This window comes from Neofelis nebulosa, chromosome 4, assembly GCF_028018385.1.
Source record: "Neofelis nebulosa isolate mNeoNeb1 chromosome 4, mNeoNeb1.pri, whole genome shotgun sequence".
NCBI classification, from domain to species: Eukaryota; Metazoa; Chordata; class Mammalia; order Carnivora; family Felidae; genus Neofelis; species Neofelis nebulosa.
The window spans coordinates 133259194-133281629 of record NC_080785.1 but is presented as its reverse complement, the minus strand read 5'-3'; the positions used below and the strand labels follow the sequence as shown (position 1 = coordinate 133281629).

Sequence of the window (22436 nt, the reverse complement as noted above, 5' to 3'; positions counted from 1 at the left end):
GTGGTTCCATTCTTCACTCACAAGAAAGGAGAAGGAAAAGATTTCTTAGTGTCCCAGGCCCTGTCACTAAGACCCCTCCCAATGTGGAGAACAGGCTTATTTGCCCAGAACACCTTCAGTCCCTCAGCTGAGGGCCATGGCCTTCAACATTGCAGGAATTCCCATGGTGGCCAGCAGAGGGAGCCCGAGTACCACAAACCAGGTGGGGCCGGTTCCTCTGAGTGTGAAGTGATGGCCGGCAGAGGGCGCCCCATCGGCTTTTCTGACCCAGGGCACCTCAGAGCAGGAAGGGCTTCTGTTGCTCCCAGAGCTCTCAGGGCCTCTGCCACTGCCTCAGGACAGAGACCAGACCTGCGTTTGCAGCAGGTTCTGCTGCCCTCCCCAGGGGAGACCTTGGGAACCTTGCAGCAACTTGGTGTCTCCTGAGTCGCCAGAGAGAACCTGCCTTGTTGCACTGAGTGTTGAGGAGAGGGCCCTGGGTGGCTTCCCTGGGCACTGGCCAGTCGGTCAGCAGCACAGTCCCTTGCATTTTGTGGGCTGTTCCCGTCTTTCATTCCTCACTTTCCCGGACAGTATTTGAACAAGACGTATTTTATTAAAGGACCCGTGGATCGAGGGGTCTCACGACATCACATCATGGATGCCGTGGATGGTTTGTTCCAGATTCAGGCTGGTTTCCGCGGAGAAATCCTGACAGAAATTCAGAAGACCGGGAGCTGCATTCAGTTAGGATGTGAATACATGAAATATTCATCTCAGGACCTTCTAGAAGAATGAGCTGGGACCCACTTTCCGAGTCCTGCTGGAACCAAAGACCGAGGTAAGGGCACAAACTGTCCCCCACATCTTTCATGCTTTTACAAATTTTCATGGTTATTTCTCCAATTAGTGAAGTGGTTGAAAACTACAGAAAACCTGGTAGGTAGGTATCATTAACCTTAGGTTATTTTTGAGTTTAAATTCCAGGTGGTAAAGGTAGAGTGTAATATTAGTTTCAGGTGTAAATATAGAGCAACACTTGCACAAGTCACTGGGTCCTCATCCCAGGTGCACGTCTTAATCCCCATCACCTGTTTCATCCATCTTCCCCCCCCCCCCCCCCCCCCCCCCCCGCCATCCCACTGTGGAAACCCTCAGTTTGTTTCCTAGTTAAGAGTCTGTCTGTTTGTCACTGTCCCCTTCCCCCAATCCCCCCAACCCCCGCCCCCTTTGTTTTGTTTCATTTCCATGTGTTAGTGAAATCATATGGAATTTGTCTTTGACAGGCTTATTTCACCCAGCATAACATTCTCTCGCTCCATTCACCTCGTGGCAAATGACAAGATTTCATGTTTTACAGCTAAATAATATTCCATTCCATATACTACATCTCAATTTCTTTGTCAGTTGATGGAAACTTGGGCAGTTTCCTTAATTTGGCTGTTGTAGAAAATGCTGCTGTATCCCTTTGAAGTATTATTTTTGTATTCTCTGTGTAAATATCGCATAGTGAAATTGCTGGATTGTAAGGTAGTTCTGTTTTCAATTTTTTGAGGAATCTCCATGATGTTTTGCAGAGTGGCTGCACCAGTTTGCATTCCTACCAACAGTGCAAGAGGTTTCCTCTTTCCCCACATCCTTTGCAACACATGTGGTTTCGTCATTCACTGATTTTAGTCATTCTGACAGATGTGATGAGTTATCTCATTGTACTTTTGAATTGTATTTCCCAGAACATCAGTATTGTTGAGCATCTTTTCATGTGTCTCTTGGCTATCTGTATGTCTTCTTTGGGAAAATATCTATTCGTGTCCTCTGCCCATTTTCAGTTGGATTTCTCACTTTTTGCGTGTGTATAACTTTATATATTTTGGACACTAACCCTTCATCAGATGTCGTTAGCAAATATGATCATGCTGTAGGTTGTGTTTTAGTTTTGTTGATTATTTCCTTGGTGACAGAAGCTTTTTATTTTTATGAAGTCCCATTCTTTTTGCTTGTGTTTCCCTTACCTCAGGAGATATATCAACAAAGGCGTGTGCACAGCCATTGTCAAAGAAGATACTGCCTGTGTTATCCTCTGGGATTTTTATGGTTTCGGGTTTCACGCGTAGGTCTTTAACCATGTTGGATTTATTTTTGTGTATGTTGTAAGAAAGTGGTCTATTGTTGTTTTGTTTTGTTTTGCAAGTTGCTGTCTAGTTTTTCTAAAAACATATGTTGAGACTTTTTTAAATGTATTTTTTTTTTTTTTTTGACAGAGAGACACAGAGCATGCAGAAGAGGGGCAGAGAGAAATGGAGAGAGAGAATCCCACGCTGTAGAGAGAATCTCTACACTGTCAGTGCAGAGCCTGACACGGGTTTCAAACTGATAAACGCTGAGATCATGACCTGAGCAGAATCCACAATTAGATGCTTCCATGACTGAGCCACCCTTGTGCCCCAAGACTCTCTTTTTTTCATTGGATATTCTTTCCTGCTTTGTTGAGAATTAATTGACCATATAGATGTGAGTTCATCTCTGGGTTTCCATTCTATTGATTTATGTGTCTGTGTGTTTTTTTCCTTCCTTCCTTCCTTCCTTCCTTCCTTCCTTCCTTTCTTTCTTTCTTTCTTTCTTTCTTTCTTTCTTTCTTTTTTGCCAGGACAGTGTTCTCATCACTACACGTTTGTAATATAACCTAAAGTCTGGAACTGTGAGGTCTCCAGCTTTGCTTTTCTTCTTCAAGTTTGTTTTGGCTGTGTGGGGTCTTTTGTCGTTCCATACAAATTCTGGGATTACTTGTTCTAGTTCTGTGACAAATGTTTTGTTAGGGTGATAGGGATTGCATTACATGTGTAGATTGTTTTGAGGAGTGTAGACATTTAACAGTATTTGTTCTTCTCATCCATGAACATGAAATGTATTCTCATTTCTTTGTGTCCTCTTCCATTTCTTTCATCAGTGTTTCATAGCCTTTAGAGTATAGGCCTTTCACCTCTTTGGTTGGGTTTATTCCTGGTATGTTGTGGTACTTGCTGCACCTGTCAATGGGATTGATTCCTTACTTTCTCTTTCTGTTAATCCATGATTCATCTATAGAAACGCAATGGATTTCTCTACATTGATTTCTGTATATTGTGACTTGTGAAACTCATGTATCACTTCTACCAATTTTTATGGGGGTCTTTCATGTTTTTTATAGAGAGCCTCATGTCAGTTACAAATAGCGAGCGTTCCACTTCTTCCTTGCCGATTTAGTGCCTCTTAGTTCTTTTTGTTGTCTGATTGCTGTGGCTAGGATTTCCAATACTACGTGGAGTAACAGCGGTGTGAGGGGTCATCCCTGCCTTGTTGCTGACCTTCGAGGAAAAGCTTTCAGTTTTTCCCCCACTGAGGATGAGATTAGCTGTGGGTTTTTCACAGATGGCCTTTAGTATGTGCAGGTAGGTTGAGTCTCAATCTACTTTGCTGAGGGTTTTTATCATGAATGGATGTGACATTTTGTCAACTGCTTTTCCTGCATCTGTGGAAAGCATCATCTTGTTCTTATCCTTTCTTCTATTACTGTGGTGCATCGTGTTGATTGATCTGTGAATGTGGAACCACCCTTGCAGCCCAGGATTATATCCCATTTGATCATGGTCAATGATTCTATGCTGACTTTAGTTTGAATGTATTTTCTTGAGAATTTCTGCATACATACTCGTCAGGCTATTGGTCTGCAGTTTTATTTTAAAATTTTTAAATACATTTTTAAATGTTTATTCATTTACTTAGAGAGACAGAGTATATAAACGTGAGGGAGGGCAGAGGGGTGGGAGAGAGAGAATTGTGAGCATGCTCCACACTGTCAGCACAGGGTCCAGTGTGGGACTTGAACCCAGGAACTGCAAGATAATGACCTAATCTGAGGTTAAGAGTTGGACAGTCAACCAACCAAGTCACCCAGGGGCCCCTGCAGTTTTCTGCTTTAGGGGAGTCTTTATCTGGCTTTGGTATCAGGGTAATGATGGCCTGATGACATGAATTGGTAAGTTTTCCTTCGTTTTTATTTTTTGTAATAATTCGAGAAGAATAGATATCACCTCTCCTTTAAACGTTTGGTAGGATTCATCAGTGAAGCCAGCTGGCCCTGAACTCTTCTTGTGTTGGGGGAGATATTTTTTTTATTACTGATTCAGTTTCTTTCTGGTTTCAGATTTTATGTATCTTCCAGTTTCAGGTTTGGTAGTTTATGTGTTTCGAGGAATTTATCCATATTTCTCAGAGTGTCCAATTTGTTGCCTATAGTTTTCCCTAATATTATCTTCTAACTGTATTTCTGTGTTGTGGACTGTTATTTCTCCTGTCTTATTTGTGATTTTATTTATTTGAGTCCTTCCTCTCTTCTTTGTGAAAAGTCTGCCTAGGAGGTTTTCAAGTTGATTCCTGTTTTTAAAGAACCAGCCCCTGGTTTCACTGATTTGGTCTAGTGTTTTTCTAGTTTCTATTATCACTTATGTCTGCCTTAATCTTTATTATTTCCTTCTTTCTGCCGTCTTTAGGCTTGCATTGTCCTTTTTCTCATTCCTTTGGTGGTTAAGTTTCGATTGTTTGAGATTTTTCTGGCTCTGTCAGGTAGGCTTGTATTGCTATATATACTTCCATCTTAGACTGCTTTTGCCTCATTCCAAAGGTTTTTACCAGTGCATCTTCATTTTCATTTTCATTTTCATTTGTTTCAGTGTATTTTCTCATTGATTTCCTGGTTGACCCATTCGTTTAGTAGCATGTTGTTTAACCACCCCTTATTTGTGGCCTTTATTTTTTCTTTCTTTCTTTCTTTCTTTCTTTCGTTCTTTCTTTCTTTCTTTCTTTCTTTCTTTCTTTTTCGTGGATGACTTCAAGTTTCCTAGCTTTGTGGTCAGAAAAGATGCTTGGTCTGATTTCTGTCTCCGGGTATCTGTTGAGGCCTGATTTGTGACCTAGAATGTGATCGATTCTGGAGAATGTCCCATGTGCACTTGAAAAGAATGTGTGTTCTGCCATTTTAGTATGGAGTGTTCTGAATATATCTGTTAAACCCATCTGATCCAGTGTATCATTCAAAGCCATTGTTTCCCTGTTGGCTTTCTCCTCAGACGTTCCGTCTGTTGATGTGAGTGATGTGTTAAAGTCCTCTACTATCCTTACATTATTATAAATGTGTTTCTTTACATTTGTCGTTAATTGTTTTATATATTCAGTGATTGTATGTTGGGTGCATAAAAACTGACAATCGTTGGATCTTCTTGTTTGGTTGTCCCCTTTATTATGAGACAGTGTCCGTCTTCATCTCTTGTTACAGCTTTATTTTTTTTAATTTAAGCTTTAGGTGACAGTGCATGATTGGTTTCGGGAGTAGAATTTAGTGATTCATCAGTTACATACAACGCCCAGTGCTCATCACAACAAGTGCCCTCCTTAATACCCATCCCCCACCCATCTCCCTCCATCAACCCTCAGTTTTTTCTCTATCATTAAGAGACTCATTGGTTTGTTACCACTCTTCTCTTTTTCTCCCCCCTTCCCATGTTTTCATCTGGCCTGTTTCTTAAATTCCACAAGAATGAAATCATATATTTGTCTTTCTCTGATTGACATATTTCACTTAGCACAATACATTCTGGCTCTATTCACATCATTGCAATTGGCAACATTTCATTCTTTTTGATGGCTGAGTAATATTCCACTGTGTGTATGTATGCATTATATGTACATATGTGTATACATTTATATGTATATATGTGTGTATATATGTATATACATTTGTATGTATATACGTATATATGTGTATACATATATATACACACACACCTACCCCACACCTCCTTTATACCTTCATCGGTTGATGGGACATTTGGGCTTTCTCCATGGTTTGGCTATTGTTGATAATGCTGGTATAAATATTGGGTGCATGCAATTTCACTATTAGGTATTTACCCAAAGGATACAAAAATACAGTCTTGGTTTTAGAGTTTATTTTGCCTGATATGAGTATTGCTACTGGCTTTCTTTTGACATTATTGGCATGAGAAATACTTCTTCATTTCCTCCCTTTAAGTCTGCAGATGAGTTTAGGTCCAAATAAGTCTTTGTAGGCAGCATCTAGATAGGTCTTGTTGTTTGTTTGTTTGCTTGCTTTTTTTTCTTTTGTCTATTCTGACACCCTACCCAATGTTTTTTGATTGGAGCATTTAGTCCATTTACATTCAGAGTAATTATTGATAGATATATATTTAGTGCCATTTTATTAGTTGTTTTGCCATTGTTTCTTGATGTTTTCTCTGATCCTTTGTTGTCTGTATCACTTTTGGTCTTTTCATTTCCACTCAAAGAGTCTGATTTAAATATTCTTTTCTTTTGACTGGTAGTACATTTATTTATTTATTTTTAATATTTATTTATTTATTTTTAAATTTAAGCCCAACTTAGTTACCTTATAGTGGAATACAGTTTCAGGAGTAGAATTTAGTGATCCATCAAGTACAAAAATACCCAGTCCTCATCCCAAATGCCCTTCCCATGCCCATCACCCATTTAGCCCATTCCCCTATTCACTAACCCTCCAGGAACCTTGCGTTTGTTCTCTATATTTAAGAGTCTCTTATCGTTTGACTCCCTCTCTGTGTGTATCTTATTTCTGCTTTCCTCTCACTATGTGTATCAGTTTTATTTCTTAAATTCCACAGACGAGAGAAATCATATGATGTGTGTCTTTCTCTGACATATTTTGCTTAGCATAATAGAGTCCGCTTTCATCCATGTTGTTGCGAATAGCAAGATTTCATTCTTTTTGATCGCCGAGTAATATTCCATTGTATCAATATACCACATCTTCTTCATTCATCAGTCAATGGTCATTTGGGCTCTTGGCATAATTTAGCTAATTTTGATAATGCTTCTGTAAACATTGGAGTACATGTGCCACTTTGAGTCAGCGTTTGTGTATCCTTTGGATAAATACCTAGTAGTGCAATTGCTGGGTCATTGTGTAGTTCTGTTTTTAGTTTTTGTGATAAATCTCCGTACTATTTTCCAGAGTGGCTACACCAGTTTGCATTCCCACCCGCATTGCAAAAGGGTTCCCTTTCTCTGCATCCTTGCCAGCACGTGTCGTTTCCTGAGGTGTTAATTTTAGCCATTCTGATAGGTGTGAGGGGATATCTCCTTGTGGTTTTGATTTGTATTTCAGTGATGACGAGTGAGGTTGAGCAACTTTTCATGTGTGACCAATCTGGATATCTTCTTTGTTAAAGTGTCTCTTCATGTCTTTTGCCCATGTCTTCATTGGATTACTTGGTTTTTGGGTGTCGAGTTTGATAATTCTTTATAGATTTTGGATATTAACCCTTTATGTGATATGTCACTTGCAAATATCTCCTCCCATTCCATTCAGTTGCCTTTTAGTTTTGCTGATTGTGTCCTCGGCTGTGCAGAAGCTTTTTATCTTGAGGTCCCAATAGTTCATTTCTGTTTTTGTTTCCCTTGCTTCTGGGGACATGACAAGCAAGAAGTTGCTGTGGCCAGGATCAAAGAGGTAGGTTGCCTGTTTTCTGGTCTAGGATTTGGATGGTTTCCTGTCTTACATTTAGATCTTTCATCCATTTTGAGGTTGTGTGTGTGTGTTTGGTTTCAGAACATCGTCCAGGTTCATTCTTCTGTCCAGTTTTCCCAGTACCATTTGCTGAAGAGACTCTTTTTGTCCATTGGATATTCTTCCCTGCTTTGTCAAAGATGAGTCGGCCATATGTTTGAGGGTCCACTTCTGGGTTGCCTATTCTGTTCCATTGATCTCTGTGTCTGTTTTTGTGTCCGTACCATACTGTCTTGATGATTACAGGTTTGTATAACACCATAAAGTCCAAAATTGGCATGTCTCCAGAATTGTTTTTCTTTTTCAACATTACTTTGGCTATTCCGGGTCTTTTCTATTTCCATACAAACTTTAGGATTGTTCGTTTTAGCTCTGTGAAGAATGCCGGTGTTATTTTGATAGGAATTACATTGAATGTGTTGATTACTTTGGGTAGTATTGACATTCTATCAATATTTGTTCTTATAATCCATGAGCATGCAATGTGTTTCCATTCTTTGTGTCTTCTTCAATTTCTTTCTTTCGTTCTGTTGTTTTTCTTTTATTTTTTTAAATGTTTATTTTTGAGAGAGGGAGAGAGAAAGAGAGAGAGCGTGATCAGGGGAGGGGCATAGAGAGAGGGAGACACAGAATCTGAAACAGGCTCCAGGCTCTGAGCTGTCAGCACAGAGCCTGACGCAGGGCTCGAACCCACAAACTGGGGAATCATGACCTGAGCTGAAGTCGGCGCTTAACTGACTGAGCCCCCAGGTGCCCCTCTATTGTGTTCAGTGTACTGGTCTTTTACCTCTTTGGTTAGGTTGATCCCTAGGTATTTTACGGTTTTCAGTGCAATTGTAAATGAGATCAATTCCTTGATTTCTCTTTCTGCTGCTTCATTATTGGCATATAGAAATGCAATCAAATTCTGTATATTGAGTTTATATCCTGAGGCTTTCCTGAATTCCTATATGAGTCCTTGCAGTTTCTTGGTGGAGTCTTGTGGATTTTCCACGGAGAGTATTACGTCTGCGAGGCGGGAAAGTTTGACCCCTCCTTGCCAATTTGGACATCTTGTATTCTTTTTGTTTTCTGATTGCTGAGGCTAGGACTTCCAACAGTATGTTGAATAACAGTGGCCAGAGTGGACATCCCTCTCATGTTCCTAACATTAGGGGTAAAGCTCTCAGCTTTTCCCCATTGAAGATGATATTGGCTGTGGGACTTTCGTATCTGGACTTTATGATGTTGAGGCACGATCCTTCTATCCCTCCTTTCATGAGGGTTTTTTTTTTTCATCAAGAAAGGATGCTGTCAAATGCTTTTTCTGCATCTATTGAGAGGATCATGTGGTTTTTATCCTTTCTTTTATCAATGTGATGTATCACATCTGTTAATTTGCAGACATTGAATCAGTTGTGCATCCCAGGAATAAATCTCACCTCATTGTCGGGATTAATTCTTTTTATGTATTGTTGGATCTGGTTTGCTAATTTTTGTTGAGAATTTTTGCATCCAGGTTCATCAGGGAAATTGGTCTGTAGTTTTCCTTTTTAGTGGGGTCTTTGTCCAGTTTGGAGTCAAGGCCATGCCGGCCTCATAGAATGAATTTGGAAGTGTTCCTTCCATTTCTCTGGCCATGACCTTATCTTGTTCTTTCATTTGGGATGCATTCCTCTTGTCTTGGCATTGTGGCTGAGTATTTGCCTCTCTGTGTTACAAAAGCTCATTATGTTACCTGCCTGTGAGATGAATGGCTTTACGAAGAGGAGGTTGTCTAGTGTCCAGGGCCTGGCACATCAGGGAGTGTCTGTGGTGTGTGTTGCGTGTACTGTTTTGTGTTCTGGCTGCACTATCCTTCGGGCCAGTTGTATGGGCAATGTGTGGTCCTTGGCCAGAACGTGGTGAGTTTTATCTAGGTCTGCTCTGATCTGCTTGTTAAATGAGACTTGGAACGACTGCCACTAGAAGTGAAGCCCTGCACAACTGTCTGGACAAGAGAGGTGGTGTGGTCAGGGGCTTCTGCTAGTCTTCTGGGGAAGGGGCCAGCTCCATTGGGATGGAGGCAAGCTTGACCTGGAAGGCCAGTCTTGCCAGAGCACAGGGTTTGGTCTTTGGTCTAAGCAGGTTAGGCAGTCAGTGTGGGAATTGCCTCATTTACAGCAGGTGGCTCTGTGTTTATGCTGGGGGGCAGAGGAGGGAAATGGCGTCACCCAGCTCCTCTGTCCCAGTTCCTTTGTCCCTTCTTGTTGAACACTGCCTCACAGGGATGCTCTCCAAGATGAGTGTATAATCTCCCCACTGTGTGTGCCAGGCATTGTACAGACCACTGTTTCCATGCCATATGCCTGCAAGTAGTTTGCTGCCTTCTCTCCAGGAGTAGGCCAGTGCCCCCAGAGCTGTGTCCCAGCCAAGCCTGCTAACCTTTGAAACTTCACATTCTTGGGGTGCCTGGATGGCTTGGTTAAGTGTCTGACTCTTGATCCTGGCTCAGATCATGACCTCGTGGTCGTGGGATTCTCTTTCTCCCTCTCTCCCTGCCCCTCCCTTGCATGTGCTCTCTTTCTGTCTCTCTCAGAATAAATAAACCGAAAAAAAAATAGTGGCACAGAATACCTTATTTAGGCAAGATGGCCTCCCTGAGGGGAATGGCAGTGATCTATCAGTTAAATTTCCAGCACTGACTAGGAAATTCTTTGTTGACTGGTTAAAGGTTACATTCCTGCAGGAATGAAACTAGGTTTGGTGACATGGAGCCTTAATGTAAGTAACTCCATGATGGGCCTGTGATTTTTCTTAACATTCCGAACCCAAATTTTTACACATCCATTTTTTATTAAAAATATGCTCTTAAATAATATTTTAGCCATCTACTGCCAGCCCAATTTCATATCCTGTGGAACTATGACCATCTCCTAATCATAGATGAAGATCAACTCTGTGACTCTAAGATCATTGTGGGTCTAAGTTACTTTGATCTAAGTTACTAAGAACTTTGTGAGTCTACGTTACTGCTGGCCTTTTGAAACCTTTGACCCAGGGACGCCCAGCCAGGCTGCTGAGCCATCACTTAGGCACAGAAGCACCCTTTCCAAGTCACCTCTTCCTAAAGCGTTGTCTTTCCCTCTTGTACTTCTGGGTCTTACCCTTTGGCAAGTCACATGCTGTGATGGACATCCACTCATGCAAACCTGTTTAAGTGGCTCAGAGAAAGCTGCTTGCCTGTGACTGCCACTTCATGGTCACATCTTTTCCTTCTGAAACCCCTTGAACTATCATTCTTCCAGTCTTTGAATATCTCTTTGATTTGGAAATATTTGATTCTGTTTTATTCCTGCTAAAAATATGCATGAAAATATTAAAACAAGGATTCTTTAGAATAAGTGAGCCAGTCACAATGAATCATCTGGCCATTTTTACATTTTTTTTTGAAAATGTTCAGGCATGATGTGAAGTACATCCTGTAAAATCTGAGTGTCATTCATTATCTAGGATAACCACCTTTATGGAAAGCCATTCAATGACATGCTCATTCAAGATAAGAAAAACAGTTAATTTACATACCACATAATACAGTGGTGTATGTATATATATATATTATATACACACACACACACATATATATATGTTCTTAAAATATGTAAAGGAGATGTTTCCATGAATTGTATATCATTGTGCATTCGGTTTTCTGTAACATGAATGCTATTATTTAAATTAAACATAGTAAGAACAGTAAGAATAGGTAAATGTCAATCACTAGTAACTAATACTAGAACTAGTTGTATAATATTATGTGTTGAAAAAATAAAACCATGATTACTAATAATCTTTTCATTCATAATGGGTTTCTAATTACCAAAAAAATTAGGAAGAGAGTACTGAGTGTCCACATATATCAGACTGTTTTCTATTGATGTCATATGAGTTGGTACATTATCACAATCAATATCCCAAAGAGATATGGTATTATTAACTAAGGTTTATATTTTTACTCAGATTTCTTCGGTTTTAACCTCGTCTGTTCCAGACTCATCCCAGCTGGTGCATTACATTTTGTCATCCTGTCTCCTTTGGCTCCACTTGGCCATGACAATTTTTAGATTTTCCATATTTTTCATAATCTGCAAAGTTTTGAGGGTACTTTTGTAGAATGTATTTTGTAGAATGATCCTTGGTTGGGATATGTCTAACATTTGTTCAAATGCTTAGGCCAGAGTTAAAGTGTTTTGGAGCAGAAGATCCAGAGGCATAATACCATCCATAATTATCACTTCACATAAAGACTGTTTACTCTGAAGTTTGGGGTCTTTTGTGGTTCCATACAAATTTTAGGACTGTTGTGGTTCGGAGAAAAATGCTGTTGGTGTTTTGATGGAGATTGCATTAATTGTGTCAATTGCTTTGGAAAGTATAGACATTGTCACAATATTTGTACTTCTGACCCATGAGCATGGAATGGGTCCATGGACCCTTCCATTTCTTTGTGTCATCTTGAATTTCTTTCATCAGTGTTTTATAGTTTTCAGAGTACAGGTTGCTCACCACTTTGGTTAGATTTATTCATAGATATCTTATTTGGTGTGCAACTGTAACTGGGACTGTTTTCTTAATTTCTCTTTCTACTGTTTCATTATGTTCTAGAAATGCAACAGATTTCTTTACAATGATTTTGTATCCTGTGACATTGCTGAATTCATTTATCAGTTCTAGCAGTTATTGGGTGGACTTTTTAGGGTTTCTATATATAGTGTCATGTAATCTACAAAGTGTGAAAGTTTTACTTCTTCAAGATTTGGATTTTATTTTATTTTATTTTAATTTTATTTTATTTGGTTTGGTTTTATTCTATTTTTTTTGTCTGGTTGCTGTTGCTTGGACTTCCAGTATTATGTTTATTAAAAGTGGGGAGAATAAACATCCTTGTCTTGTTCCTGACCTTAGAGGAAAAGCTCTAAGATTTTGCCCATTAAGGATGATGTTAACCAAGGGGTTTTCACGGATAACCTTACTTACATCGATGTATGTTCCCTGTAAACCTACTTGAGGGGGTTATAATCATGAATGGATGTTGTACTTTGTCAAATGCTTTCTTCTGCATGTATTGAAATGGCTGTATGGTTCTTTTCTTTAACGTTTATTAATTTTGAGAGAGAGTGTGAGCAGGGGAGGGGCAGAGAGAGGGAGACACAGAATTCGAAGCAGGCTCTTGGATCTGAGCTTTCAGCACAGAGTCCAACTCGGGGCTTGAACTCACGAATCACGAGGTCAAGACCTGAGGCTGGTGTCGGACTGTTAAATGACTAAGCCACCCAGGTGCCCCAATCATATGGTTCTTATCCTTTCTCCTGTTGAGATATTGTATCACATTGATTGATTTGCGAATATTGGACCACCCTTGCAGCTTGGGAATAAATCCCAATTAATTGTGGGATATATTTACAGTTGTTATATCTTCTTTTTGGATTGTACCCTTTACTGTTATATAGTGTCCTCCTCTGTCTCTTATTATGTACTTTGCTTTAAGTGTATTTTTTTCTGATGCAAGTATTGCTACTCCAGCTTTCTTTTGACATTCATTTATGTGCTGTTTCTCTATCTTCTCACTATCATTCTTGAGGTGTAAAATGGGTCACTGGTAGCCATATAAACCTGTTTTGTTTTTTCATCCATTCTTACACCGTACATCTCTAGATTGGAGCATTCATTCCATTTACCTTCAAAGTAATGATTGATATGTATGTATGTATTGCCATTTTATTACCTGTTTTGTTGTGGTTTCTCATGAGTTTCTCTGATCCTTTCTTGTCTTTCTTTCATGTTTTGCTGATTTTCTTTAGTGATACATTTTCATTTCTTTCTCTTTATTCTTTGCATATTTACGACTGTTTCTTGATATATGGTTACTGTTAGGTTTTTATGTAACCTCTTCTGCATTTAACAGATTGTATTAAGTTGATGGTCTTTTACCTTTGGACCCATTATTTTCTCTTCCCTAGGTTTTTGGTAAATGTTACTATATTTCAAATCCATTTTTCTGAGTTCCTTAACTGATTTTTTTACAGAAATATTCATTTTTTACTTGATTTGTGTCTTGTACCTCTATACTGTCACTTTTGGTCTCTCCTTTGCACTCAGAGTCCCTCTTAATATTTCTTGAAGGACTGGTATAGTGGTACGAGCTCCTTTAGTTTTTGTTTGGGAAACTGTGTCTCCTTCCATTCTGAATGATAGCCTTGCTGGATAGAGTATTCTTGGCTGCTGATTTTTCCAATCAGCACTTTGAATATGTCCTGTCACTCCCTTCTGACTTGCCAGGTTTCTGTTCAGAAATCTGTTGCTAGCCTTATGGGTCTTGTAAGGACTTCTTTTGTCTTGTAAGTTAAGGACTTCTTTTGTCTTGATGGTTTTAAGAGTTTTTCTTTATTATCACTGTAATTTGCAAGTTTGCTTACTATATGTCTGGGTGTTGGACTGCTTTTGTTGATTTTAATGGGAGTTCTCTAGTCTCTTGGATCTGGATGTTTGTTTCCCTCCCCCAATTAGAGAAGTTTTCAGCTATTATTTCCTCCAATTAATTTTCTGCCCCCTTTTCTCTTTCTTCTGGGACTCCTATAATATGAATATTATTATGTTTTCTGTAATCACTGAGTTCCCTTAGTCTCGTCTCATGTTGCAGAATTCTGTTCTCTCTGTTTGGTTCAGTGTGATTAATTTCCATTACTCAGTCTTTGAGGTCACTAGTTTGTTCCTCTGCTTCTTCCATCCCTCTGTTCATTCCAGCGAGCATGTTTCTCATATATTGTATCCTCGCTGTCTACTGTGTTATTCCTTATCTCTATGTCAGGGGTCTCACTCTTCTACTCGTTTTGCAACTCCAGTGAGTATCCTTATGATCATTGCTTTAAATTCTGTATCAGGTATGTTACTTATATCACTTTGGCTTAGATCTCTGGCTGTGGCTTTGACTAGGTCTTTCATTGTGGATAAACAGCTCTGTGTCCCTATTTTGTCTGTCTCTCTGGCTCTGTTTCTCTGTGTTAAGAAAGTCAGCTGTGCCTTCTGCTCTTGAAACTAATGAATTTATGAATAAGAGTTCCTGGAATCCTCAGCAGTGCACGTCTCTATTTACAGGACCTGACCTTCAGGAGAATATCTTAGGGATATCGCTCACTCCCTGCTGTAGTGTCTGGGTTACTTTTCCTTTCATTGTAGGTGTCTGCACTGATTGTGTGCCTGTCGTGGGCTGTGCTTGCTCTCAGTGGTATTAGTGGGACCCAGGCAGGCCAGCTGTGGGGTGATATGCCCGCTGGGTAACTTGGGAGCAGGGCAGGAGTGTTAGCAAAATTGCACAGGGCTACTCGTCGTATGCCAGGTTTCCTGATGTCCTTTGGTGGCTGGGGGCCATGGGCCAGGGCAGCCAGGGGCTTGAGGCTCTGCACGGAGTGCATCAGTGGCTGGGGGCATGTGGCTGGGTGAAACAGATGAGGGTGGTGGGGGGTGCACAGCTGGGTGCAGTGCAGATGTGCCCAGCATGCTTTGGCAGCTGTGCATGCAGCTGGCCACACAGGGTGCCTGTGTGGTTTTAACAAAGTTTTCTCTGAGACCAGCACTGAAACCAGCAGGCTTGGTGTGGGTGAGTCCCCCAGTGAACCCTTGGGACTGGCGCACCGCTAACAGGTTGGGCAGCAAGTGTCTGTGCAGCCTCACCGCATGGTAGGTGCCTCTGTGCTTGTTTTGCGGGGGTGCGGGATAAAAGTGATGCGTGTGACCTCCCTCATTGTTGGAGAAGTCCCCCAACACACTCAGAAATCAGCACGAACAGTTCTGTCTCCTGTTGCCCCGCATTGTGTAAACTGCCATGTTTACATTGCCTCTTCTCCACACAGGCAGGGACCTGGCTATCACTCACCCTCCTGGATCACCCAGTGCTGGGTCAGCTGACCTCCAAAGCTCCAGGATCCAAACTCAAGGGAATTCAGCCCCTCTGGGTTTTAAAATGTTATGAGGATTAGTCTTCCCTGTGTGAGCTCCCTGGTGTGAGGGCTCACTTTCTCTGCCCTCCCTGCAGGCAGCCGCCCTCCACCTTTCTGACCTTCCTAACCTTTCAGATGCAGCTTCTTTCTATTTAGGTGTAGAGTTTGTTCTGCCACTCTTTGGATCGCTGTGTGGTTTATGGACTTGGACGTGGATGTTATGTAGTTGAAAACATGGGACAGGGTGAACTCAGGGTCCTCTTACTCTGCAATTATTAATTTTTTAAATGTCTTATTATTTTGGATTTTTGAGACATGGGCGGACAGACTCCTATCACCCATGCACTTCAGGATTAGAAAGGAACTTTCCCACATTTTCTCCTAGTATTTTATGTTTTGAAACTCTCTTTAATGAGGTATAAGTTACATATAACAAATAGCCTCAAGTTAAAGGGTATAATTTGATGAGACTTGATCTCATGGGTACAGCAACATGAAATCATATGGTTTCTCCCTAAACCTTACTTCACGATCTCTTTGTGTCTAACGCTAACGTTGCTTTTGAAGGACTAAATTTTGTTTTTACATTTTCAGATATTGCCCAGGTGTCTGAATGTCTACGTTGGGGTACCTTCTTTTCTGATAGTCTATATTCCCATAAGTATTGCAGTCTGTCGGCCTTTGGACTTTATCTTCTATTTTATCTCTCTGTATGTTCACATAATCTTGTTGCAGTGCTTTAATGATGAGGGCTTCATAATTGCTTCAGTTTTCACCAAATGGTATGAGCTGCAGTTCCACTTATGACAGAAAGCATGGGCTTCCTGTGTTAGGTATTCAAGAGCAAGGCAGATACCCTGGACACTTGAACTGAGAATGTCACTCTGTCTTTTTGCCAGCCCTCTTCCCTACCCTTGGAGACAAGAATCTCCTTTTCTTCACACAGAAATGTGGGTGAAGTCAGTAGAAAACATTTCCTTCTCTTCCCTTCGTCTCTCAAACTCCCTGTCCCTACCTTCTGCCTGTCCCTTTCTCTGACCAAATCCCCCAGGTCCACTGCTTCACTCCAGCCATGATCAGGGTGTCCTCCAGCTGCTGGCCTCTGCCCTGTCCATCCCTCAGTGAGAAATATGGAGGCGGATTATGGAGTTCACAGGACTGATCAAGAAATCTGTGCTCCTCAGAGTCCTCCTACACAAGGTTGCTGTCTGTGGAGACCTGGCATCCTGGGCGAGGGTCTGACTCCATGTGTGGCCTCCTCACTCCTCTCCCGCAGTCACTGCTCGTCCCTCATCCTTACCCTACCATACCTTACCATTAGAAATCAGCCATATGCTAGGGACAGATACCTGTCTATCTGACCAGGGAGTCAGTGAATATTTCTAAAATACATGAGCACAAGCACCCCATAAGTCTAGATACAGGAAGTTACCACCACCCCAGAAAACTCTCTCAGGCTCCCCTGCACAAAAGGTGAGCTTGTTACTATCCTCTGTCACTGCAATTTCTCCTAGTTTGTTATCTGTGTGTATAGGAACCGCACTGTGTGTACTCGATGGGGAGTGAGAGTAAGTCCTGCTAGAAGCAGAGAGTGAAACAGAGAACGGTGAAAGGTGTATTAGGAGATACTAAGTAGGACAAGGTAGAGGGCGCAGGGTGGGCAGGGAAAGCATTCAAGCAGATCTCACACCTTTTTAAAATATATAATCACCATAGTCTGTCACCTCACACAGTCCTCTTCAAATTTCAAAATAGTTGTCATATAAGGCAGTGAGATTTACGAGATTTGGGGTTATTTCCCTAGGGTTTTATGTTTTCCTACACACATTCTGTCTTCTGTAGTTTATCTGTGGCCTCAGATGAACACATTAGTGTGTGGCTGCGTCTGTGAGTCTATATGTAATGGAATATGACTGTCTTCACACCTCAGATGTAGATCTATGAATATACACATTCTCGTAATTATCTTTTCTTTCTTTGTCTGGTAGGTCCTGAGTTTTAATAGAAAAAGCCTGTCTTTGTCTTATTGTTTAAAACAGTGATTCCCAATCCCCGGGCTGAGGTGTTAACAGTCTTAGTTTAATGAACTTCCGTGACCGTCTTTTTTTGATGATCATTGTGTGGAGATATCTTAATTGAAACTGTGAGAAGGGTGAGTGGACACTTCCCAGACATTTTGCAGATGCATTCTGTATTCAATGTCTTCTTTTCATAATGTCCTTAGAAACAAATATTACCCCTTTTTCACAGAAAACAAAGCTGAGGCTCTGTGTAGGTCCCACTGAGAACTGGTATTAGGGCTGAGACAGCAGGAACACAGGAAAAACCTTGGGATATTGTGAGAGAAGTCTGAGGAGATGGAAAGCTGTAGTCAGGGTGATGACAGGGGTCCAGCAAGGGTGGCATCTGGTCAACCCTGAATTGTAGGTTGACCCACTGGAGTCTGACTCCGGCTGAAAGCCAGTTCAGGCACTCAGCTGACCTAGATCCTTTCTTCACTTTTAGTTTCACTGAGGGATATGAACTTAGACAAGCATTTCCGTAAGACCAAATTAAACTTCCCATATCTGCCGGGCATTTTTCCCACAAATATCCAGAACCTTTAGAAAGCCCAGGGAGAAAACAATCCATTTAGATGATTGCCTAGGTGCACTTTGGCAGCACTGACGTTTTGGAGATAAACACTGCATTGTGCACTGAGAGTGATCCCACATAGCAGCTCCGTGTGGATCTCATGCTCCCTGCTCAGGCTGTGGCCAGGAATGGCCTCCAACTGCATCTCACTGATCCCAGCACCCTCCCCTCTGCACCTCCTCAAACTCTGCTTACTGTGCTCAACTTCCCTTCTATTCCTGCGTGATTCAAGTTTCCCCCATTTTTGCACTAGATCCTTCACTGCTACTTCCACTATGGTGACCACAAGGTCTGTGTCATATAATGCATGTGCCCCCTTTCAGACGGGACACCTGAGGCACCTACACTTAGGGGTACATATCATCCTTCACAGAGCTCAAAACATTGTGTCTGTAAGGTAGGCACCAGTGCTCCCAATATGTCTGCCTTTGTGTAAAAATCCTCTTTCTTTTTGACAAGAGAAACCTACAGCTGACCTCATTACAGGGACATGACACAGCCCATTGCACATTATGTCCCGAGAAACTTGAGATATGTGACACTGTCCTCAGGCAGGTTTGCAGTTGAATTGCCAAGCCCTCACAAGCATCCCTACATCATTCCCACCAAGTCTTTCATGAAGAAGATGAATATTCTTTACAAGTGCCTCATCCAGTTCAGGTCATCTTACCAAATGGAGTCAGTGGAGAGTGGGGGGTGGCTCATAGCCCATGACTGATGATGGACGGTCCAGGGGGTAGGACATGCAAGGTGATCGTGAGTAAGGACCAGGCTCTCTTGTATACATAATGGCCCATATAACATAAATTAAAGGTATAAAGTTTCGGAGGCTGTGTCATCCCCCTACTCTTTCCGAATAGTAGGGTTAGGATTCTCATTTTTTTAGTAAAGCATATAGAAGCTGAGCCTCAAGAGAGAAGATTGGAATCCAGTTTTGACAGTAGACAGCCAGTCCAAGAAAGCCTTGTAAAAGCCTTGTAATTTTAGGTTGTGGGAGATTGAGGATGCTTTGAGTCTGCCTGGATCTAGATATTGGCCTTGTTCTGACAATACGTGAGCTAAATGCCTAACCGGAGTTTGAGCAAACTGCAGTTTTTCTTTGGAGTCTTCATAGGCCTTTTAAAGCTAAAAGTTTTCACAGATGGATGCTGTCTTTGTGTGAAGAGGCATGAGGAGGGGAACAGAGAAGCAAATCATAGACACACTGTAACAAAGTAGAGCCTACAGAACACTTTCCATCATCCAAAGCAGCCTTTCAGGTGTGTGGGAAACACGAAGCACTCTGTGAAACCCAGGGAGGTTACAGTCCAGATGTACTGTCATTCCCTGCAAGTGAAGGCAAAAACATACTGGCTGTCCATATCAACTGGAATGCTAAAAACTACAGCACATAGGTCAAGGATAGTGAAAACTTTGCTTTCAGTGGGAGTGGATGTTGGTAGAGTGTGAGGTTTGGGAAGAAGGGTATATCGAGGGATAACAGAGCTATTTATTTCTCGGAGGTCTTGGACAAAGTACTGTCCTCAGCAGTTGGGTTTTCTCACAGGTATAATAGAGGTATTACATGGACTACTGCAGGGGATAATGAGGCCACGAACCTTGTAACATTCTATTAGGGTGTTGATGCCTTGAAGGCCTTCTTAATTTATAGGATTTTGATTAATTCTAGGGAGAAGTTTTGCAGGATCGATTTGAATCTTGACGGGAGGTGCACTGTGGATTCTGCCAAGATCAGTTGAAGATTTTTCCCATAAAGAGGATGGTCGCTGATCCAGTAGGAATAAATGATCAGTACTGCCAGACTCAGCTATAGTACCAGCATAGACACGGCACAAAAAGTTGCCAAAGGATCATTTGTTTCCCCTTTTTGCTATTTTGGTTACTATTGTCAAATTCTAGAATTATTTTTCCCTTTTGTACAAGAGAAATTCCAGCATGATATTTTTCTAAGAAATCTCAGTCCAGTTAATGAATAGGGGCCGAAGAACTAAGGAGAATAGGGTGTATATCTCTCAAAGGGCCTGGATCAAAGGGAGTAGGTTCAGAGATAGGAACCTGTTGAGATCTAATAGATCCCCACCAAATGAACTGTTTTTGTACTCCAAGGCTGGGGCTGCTTTATAGCACTGGGGTTAGTTCCAGCTTCAGTAAAGACAGAGATATATTCATTCCCAATCTGGAAAGTAGTTTCTCCAAAGAGATTAAGAGTGAGGGTTGGGAAGGGCTCCATTGTTCCTTCGAATCCCATCGTTGGGAATTGGGAGGACATTGAAAAGGTTGGCAAGAGGGCTGGAGGGCCTTGAAGCTCTTAAACTTATAACCATCTTTTTTTCCAATGTCCTAGTTTCTTTCAGTCACAGCAGGAACTAGGCTTCTAGTTTTGGGGGGGCTTTATTTGCTGGAGTTGAGAATTGAAAATTTAACAGTCTTTCCACTAGATGACTCACCTAGGGTCTGAGCAAAATGGTTTTCCAGGTTAATTAAACCTGGAGTGGGCATAGTTTCCCATTCCATTCTTGGTTCTTTTAACTAAAAGGGAAAGATCCCAGACTAGCACATTAATAAACATAGATCTAAAGGAGGAGCAGAGTTTTCATTAAAGACAATTTGGAGTAAAAAGTAATAATCATGAACAGATTCATGAGGCTTTTTTTGGTATAAGACTGAACTTTGTTTCAACCTTCTGGTTTAAGAAAAGCCATTAAAATTGCTCAATGGAGGGGCATCTGGGTGGCTCAGTCAGTTAAGCTTTTTATCTTGTTGAAGTCCCAGTAGTTCATTTTTGCTTTTACTTTCCTTGCCTCCAGAGACGTCAAGTTAGAAGTTGCTATGGCCGAGATCAAAGAGGTTTTTGCCTGCTTTCTCCTCTAGGATTTTGATGGCTTCCTGCATTGCGTTTAGGTCTTTCATCCATTCTTTTTTTCAACGTTTTTTTGTTTTTTTTTTTTTTTTTTTGGGACAGAGAGAGACTGAGCATGAACGGGGGAGGGGCAGAGAGAGAGGGAGACACAGAATCGGAAACATGCTCCAGGCTCCGAGCCATCAGCCCAGAGCCTGACGCGGGGGTCGAACTCACAGACCGCGAGATCGTGACCTGGCTGAAGTCGGACGCTTAACCGACTGCGCCACCCAGGCGCCCCTCTTTCATCCATTCTGAGTTTGCTTTTGTGTATGGTGTAAGAAAGTGGTCCACTTTCATATTTGCATGTCACTGTCTAGTTTTCCCAACACTATTTGCTAAAGAGACTGTCTTTTTTCCATTGGATATTCTTTCCTGCTTTGCCAAAGATTAGTTGGCCATACGTTTGTGGGTCCATTTCTGGGTTTTCTATTCTGTTCAGTTGATCTATGTGTCTGCTTTTGTGCCAGTACCATACTGTCTTGATGATTACAGCTTTGTGATACATCTTGAAGTCCGGACTTGTGGTACCTCCACTCTTGGTTTTCTTTTTCAGGATTGCTTTGGCTATTTGGGGTCTTTTCTGGTTCCATACAAATTTTAGAGTTTTTTTGTTGTAGCTCTGTGAAGAATGCTGGAGTTATTTTGATAGGGATTACACTGAGTATGTAGATTTCTTTGGGTAGTACTAACACCTTAACAATATTTGTTCTTCCAATCCATGAGCTTGGAATATTTTTCCATCTTTTGGTGTCTTCTCCAATTTCTTTCATAAGCTTTCTATAGTTTTCACTGTATCGAATTTTTACCCTTTCAGTTAGGTTTATCCCTAGATGTTTTATGGGTTTTGGTGCAATTGTAAATGGAGTTGATTCCTTGATTTTCTGCTGCTTCATTACTGGTGTATAAAAGCCCAACCGATTTCTGTGCATTGATTTTATATCCTGCGACTTTGCTGAATTCATGGATCAGTTCTAGCAGTTTTTTTTTGTGTGTGTGTGCAATCTTTTGGATTTTCCACATAGAGTATCGTATCGACTGCAAAGACTGAAATTTTGACTTCCTCCTTGCCGATTTGGATGCTTTTTATTTCCTTGTGTTGTGTGATTGCTGAAGCTAGGACTTCCAACACTATGCTGAACAACAATGGTAAGCATGGACATCCTTGTCATGTTCCTGACCTTAAGAGGAAAAGTCTCAATTTTTCCCCATTGAGGATGATATTAGAAGTGGGTCTTTTGTATCTAGCTTTTATGATCTTGAGGTATGATTCTTCTATTCCTCCTTTCTTGAGGGTTCTTATCAAGAGAGGATGATGTATTTTGTCAGATGCATTCTCTGCATCTATTGAGAGGATTATGTGGTTCTTACT

At 41.2% G+C, this 22436-nt stretch overlaps 1 long non-coding RNA gene and 1 pseudogene across 1 annotated transcript; one reads left to right on the top strand and one right to left on the bottom strand.

Moving 5' to 3' along the window:
* Positions 1 to 575: 575 nt before the first annotated feature.
* The window catches only part of LOC131511034 (protein shisa-9-like), a 126941-nt pseudogene continuing 105080 nt past the window's right edge, over positions 576 to 22436 (bottom strand).
* On the top strand, positions 711 to 22048 carry LOC131511037 (uncharacterized). Its single transcript, XR_009261313.1, has 3 exons — positions 711 to 820; positions 16126 to 21060; positions 21299 to 22048. It is a non-coding gene; the product is annotated as an uncharacterized LOC131511037 (long non-coding RNA).